Raw genomic sequence first — 6,000 nt, 5'->3', positions numbered from 1 at the left:
TGCACATTCAGTTAATAACTGGCTTTGATCTCTGTGTGAGAAATAAGAAGACCTGACCTCCAAGGCAAGCCCAGACTAACTAATGACGGCCTGAGCTAAGCTAATATTTTATCATCAGCTAGCCGGTGTTGAAGTTGTTCATGATGCTATTAGCAGACTAATGGCTAAATACTCTGGCACTGCTAAAGAGGAGCCAGCCACTGACACATATAGCATCCGTTGGCTCGTTTAGCATGGACATAAATGAGCATGTGAAATGGAGACATGAGAGGGATGGGCACACCAGTGACCCCTACATATATACATGCACATATACAGACACATACACCAACACACACACACACACAAGCACGGACATGGTGACCCCTACACGGTTGATGAGACGGGAGCTGATATGCGAGTCAGACGGAGCCACATTTGTAAAAAGCGATAGCCAATTACGGCAGCCCGGGCTGGGGATAATAGCCTGCCTGTCAGGCTCTGTGTGCAGTATATGCGAGTGCATGTACGTGTGTGTGTCTGTGCCTGAGCACGTAGTACCCAAGAGTGAATATCGGGTTCCTATTCTCATCTATTTGCCCTATATCTCCATTCCTTAGATATTAATTTCAGAGCAGTGCTGCAGCACAGGGGCCAGGTCGTTAGTGTGATTCATTTGGGCGTCATCCAAAATGGGCACGAAAAAAGGCCGAAAGAGTAAGCCATGTCTACCAAAATGGGAGGCATATTTCTGTAAGATTTCAGCAGCATGGAATAATGGGGAGGTTTTTAATCCATAATATTCTCTATGCCTGCTTCATATTACAAATGATGTGCAATACTGGGTGAAGCAGAACATAAAGACAGAAAATAAAAAGATTGGTAAAATATAAAAAGGAACATATTCCAGAGCATCAGAAAGAACTACACTCACAACATATTAGTGATGGTATATTATTCCCTACACCGTATATGATACTTCAAAGCACTCCAACAATGCAAAATCCTGTATCACTGTATGTGCCATGCCATGGACCTCTGTCATAGAGACACTGGGAATGAAACACAGAGCAGAGTCAGAGGGAAAGGGGAAACAATAGGGACAGTGGTTTGAAAGCTCAAACATCAGTGCTTGTCCTGTACTTTCCACAGACACATGATCTCCTCAAGGACTTGGCCCTGTCAGCCACAGTGTCCAGCCACCTGAAACAGAGGAATGATAGACTATCAGAGGAAGGGAAACTGTTCAAGGGAATTGTGTGGATTTAGTGGTCTAGTGCTGACACATGGCTTTGAGCATGGTAGAAAAGCACTTTAACTCTTCAGTGCTTTTATCGTATATACACACCCCATAAAACATGGGTCTGTGTCGTAGCATGGCTCACATGTACATTAACACACACACACACACACACACACACACACACAGTGCATACATAACACTCAGAAAGAAGCAGCAAGATTGTCAGAACAAACGAAAATCAGGTGCGACATAGCTCAGCCACTTTAATAAGTTTACACACTTTCCATAGTGTTGGCAGAAAGGTTCAAGCAGTCATTTGTTCCTAGTGTGATGAGACTGTGGATTGAACATAATGGGAGTTTTACCTGACCTATTCTCTGTATTTTTTCTCTCTGTGAGCAGCAACTTGATTCTGCTTTGTTATCTGCATTTGTAGTATTTCAGCTGTAAACAAATTTCCAATGGTGAGACTCACACTCACCGATTCTTATAAACCAACCAGACTTCTGTATTAATAAATGCATTGTCCCTGCATTTGCCATCTTATCATTTCCATAAAATCAAATCACAGAGAAGGCAAAAATGAAAACCCTACAGAATTGAAACACACCATAGCAAATTATATGGCACTGCTTTTTATAGAATTCTTTGATTGAATTTAAAGTAGTTTACTGAAAATAAATTATTTTTCAAGGGCTGGCAGCATACAAGCACATGAATTTTAAATCTATTCTGAAGCTGTAACAGTTTGCTTTTGTTCATATTTATTTGTATTGTGACAGTGGAGAAAAATGTAACTATGGTGACGATATGGTGGATTATAAAGTTTTCACAATATTTTTCATCAGCAAGCCTCTCCTTGTATATGTATATACATAATTCCTATGTACTTAAAGAAATCCCAGATTGGGGCTTTAATGCTGAAAACAAACAATGAAGTTAGAGCATATCCTATGAGATATTCCCCTCTCTCCTATTCATCTCCGTAATAGAGATGCAAGCTCCGTAATGCTCGCTGGGAGCCAAGCATGAGATTGAGGATTTCTCACACACCATGCATTATTCATAGTCCAGAGCAACAGAGTGTGTAAGATGAGAATTACACAGCATGAAGAGAACAGGAGAGAGGGGACTGAGGGGAGACGAGGGGGAGATGGGAGGAAGGAGAAGGGAGCAAAGGTGAGAGACCGTGTGGAAGAGAAAAAGATAAAGGAGAAGAAAAGAGAGCGAGAAAGTGGACACTGTCAGACCTCCATTTCCTATCCCTTTCAGGTTAAACTCCAGGATTGTTTTTGGAGTTTGTGAACAGTGGGGTGGAGGAAATGAATATGGAACCGGGAGCCCAGATAGCTCGACCAGATTGGCTCACAATTTGCATTTCTTAAATGTGCGTCTTGTGAGTTGGTTTGTATTCCGAGCACAAACTGAGTAGTGAGCAGGAAATTTCAGGGTTCTGTTATGATTCGTGTTCGGCCTTCGTTCTTCATAATGAAAAACAATGGGAAGTGAGTCAGGGTTGGAATTGATTTGTTTAACAATGGAAATGAAACAAAGTAGGAGGCATGGACCAAAATAGGAGGCATGCTATCTTAAATGAAAGCTCGGGACCAAGAAATTGCAAGATTGTGGCTGATACAATTTGACAAATGACTTGTACAGAATGATATAGAGCATTTTTCATCAGAATAATTGGTAGATGGATAAAAAATGATTTCATGTCCATTATAGTGCAAAAATATTCCTGTGCTGACATTCGTAAGGCTGGCCAATAAACTCGCAGTGCACTTAATTTACAGCTCAAAAAGTTCTTGAAAAAAAGCTGATGCAATTGTACAATGTAAATGTAATTTACAGTAACGATTTTCTGATTGTAATTATTAAATCAAAGCAGGGTATGTAATATGAAATAGTTGCAATAAAATTTTACTTATTCCTCTGATGACCCCATTTGCTTGGTCTGAAAGCCTTTCTCAGCAGAAGACTAATGTTGTTAATTTGCCAAGTTAATGGAATATTACATTTTATATTTTTTCCTTCCAATTTAAATACATATGTGTGCCTGTGTGTGCGTGTGCGCGTACGTACGTGTCTCCTCAGATGCAGCCTTAATGACAAGAATGTGATGGTTACTGGCTTTTTAACTTCCCAGTGATGAAAAGCCAGTATTAATTTAGGCTACAGATTTCATTTGTTCCGAACAGGAAAAACAATATAAATCACTTTTGGAGTGATTAGAGAGAGGGTTAGATTAATCCAGGCCTGATTAGGGCATTATGCTGGCTTGTTATGGACACACAGGGTGACTGACGGTAATTACTGTCTGTAATAGGAGAGCACACACTCAGTCAAGGCATGAGCCACAGCACAGTGTGTGTGAATTTATGTGTGTGTGGTTATGTACTGTATGTGTGCACATAGTTTGGCTGAAACTAGGGTTGATAATGTTTGCTTTTCACCAATTACACATTGAAATATGTAGACTGTGTGCAATCAGAGTACGGGCTGAGAGCAGTCTTATGTGAGAGACAGCCAGGGATATCGAGAGGGGTATGAGAGGTGAAAGAGTCATGGCTTTGTTTATGATTATTGATATCCTTAGACAAACATATTCACCCGTATAATAAAAACAGATGGCAGTAGGTGAGGCAAATATTACCCTGTGGAAAATTAGAGAGGTGCTAAATCAGCAAATCGAACCTCAGTGTGCACAACACACACACACACACACACACACACACTTGAGTCTAATCCATACACACAATATAGACAACATCTGAGTGGAATTTCTACCTCTACAAAAACTGTAGCACTTAAATTAAGGGATATCCTGATATCCCTTAATTTCCTTAACTGATATCCTATTCTCATTCTCTTATCACTTCCAAACAAAAATAAAAGTCAAATATAACCTCTGGAGTGATCAGTTTTATTCTTTTCAAGCTGCATTAACACCATAGGCGTCTTGACAGCACTAGAAAGCATAGAGCAGATTCAGCAAAGACTCCATATGTCAATATTGTCTTTATTATGGGGAATTTCCTGCAGGTGTAAAGCTAAATATCTTTTATAGTTTGGAAGCAGACATAAGGCGCCCAATGAGATGTGTCCCATTAAAGGCAAGGAAAATAAGTATGCATATTTAGCAGAACGCTGCACATCTCTCTCCAACTGCACTCTGTCTCTCTCCTCCATGCTCCTTTTCCATTTTCCTTTTCTCCCCCCTCTCCTCTTTCTTTCTTTATGGCAGCAATTGTTCCTTTTCATCACATCATTGGTTGAAAGAGAACTTTAATACGCTGTTGGCTCAGCAAGAGCGCCACATGATTTGATAGGCTGAAAGGCCATACACCGGTCCCTTTGGGCTGTAAAACAACAGTCTCGAAGCTTATTTTATGAGTGCACGCCTCTGCTCTTTGCATGTTTATGTCAAACATTTGGAACAAATGGCATCCATTGGCTGGAACAACACAGATAAATCTAGTCAATTCACAGGCAAGGAGAGCAGCACAGACCACTAAGAAAGTGGCCCACTTGATGGCTGACAAGAGGAGTGCTTGCATTATTCAATTAATACCTGAAAGGGGTGCATTTTATGCAGCATTTGCTAAAGCATCCACTCATCAATGTACGCACGGCACACACAAATACACAAACACACATACTCCCACACAAACACAGGGACTTGTGTTTGCATCCTGGGAAAAGACTGGACTCCCCTTCCATTTTGCCAAATCAAATATACAGTGAGAGCAAGCTAAAAGGCACTTTCAATCAGCCGCTCTGGGTCTGTCTGTCAATCTGGGAACAACAACAATCTAGCCTACTTGGAGTGGTCTAGTCAACATCCATTCCCCAATAAATTCAATCAGTGATGCTTTGTGTGTGCGTGTGTGTGCGAGTTGTGATTGTCTAAGTGCAAGTGTTTACGAGAGAGGCAGAGCGAAAGACAGATAGTCTTTCTGACAGGGTTGTTTTAGAACAACAAAGGATCATTTTAAAGTGACACCTGAATGTATAGAGGATGCTGAATATTCAAGGAAAAAGATACAGACACATCCAGGTTTAGAAATACAGGAAATACAGAAACGAATACATTTTACTTTACGCGTAATCCTCATTCAAAGTGACAATAAGAATCTCTAGTTACCAAATAATCTTAAAAAGCCAAGCAGCAGAGTTAACAGGCCTGAGCTAATGACATTGATGTGGAGGGCTGCACGCTGGAGTGATTGTCTGAATGTTTGAGACCCAAAAGCAGCACTAGCAGGCTCATCATGGACCCGCACTCTCATTATTTGGCCACAAATGGAAATGCAAATTGCTCGCTTTGCTGCGGACGCCTCAAATTTATTAAACTAAAAGGTTTAATTTCCATTTTTCTCTGCATCAGCTTTATTTATAAATGTCGTGCCCTATGAAGACCCTGTTATTTTCTCCCTCTCCTGCAGGCTCTTAACAAATCTGCTCATTAATATGGAAATGGAGAATCAATCGCTTTTCCGGCGACAGAGGGCTGTTTCCCTCTGCGGTGTGTAATGTGCTCTGACTGGTCAACAGCACAAACAGATTCACACATACATACACACCATATAAAAGCTATACATTACCGCATATCTATACAGTATTTTATATCTCCATCCACATATTTATACAAGAATAATACAGTCTACACTGTATTTTACTACATGACTGTAACAACAGCTCAATACTGAATTTTCCAGCACATTCAGACAGCTATCAGACTGTTGCCAGAATGGCACCAGATGTTGCAGCATTAA

The sequence above is a fragment of the Siniperca chuatsi genome, linkage group LG5 (genome assembly GCF_020085105.1).
Source record: "Siniperca chuatsi isolate FFG_IHB_CAS linkage group LG5, ASM2008510v1, whole genome shotgun sequence".
Taxonomy (NCBI): Eukaryota; Metazoa; Chordata; class Actinopteri; order Centrarchiformes; family Sinipercidae; genus Siniperca; species Siniperca chuatsi.
Note: the sequence above shows the minus strand (reverse complement) of the source record.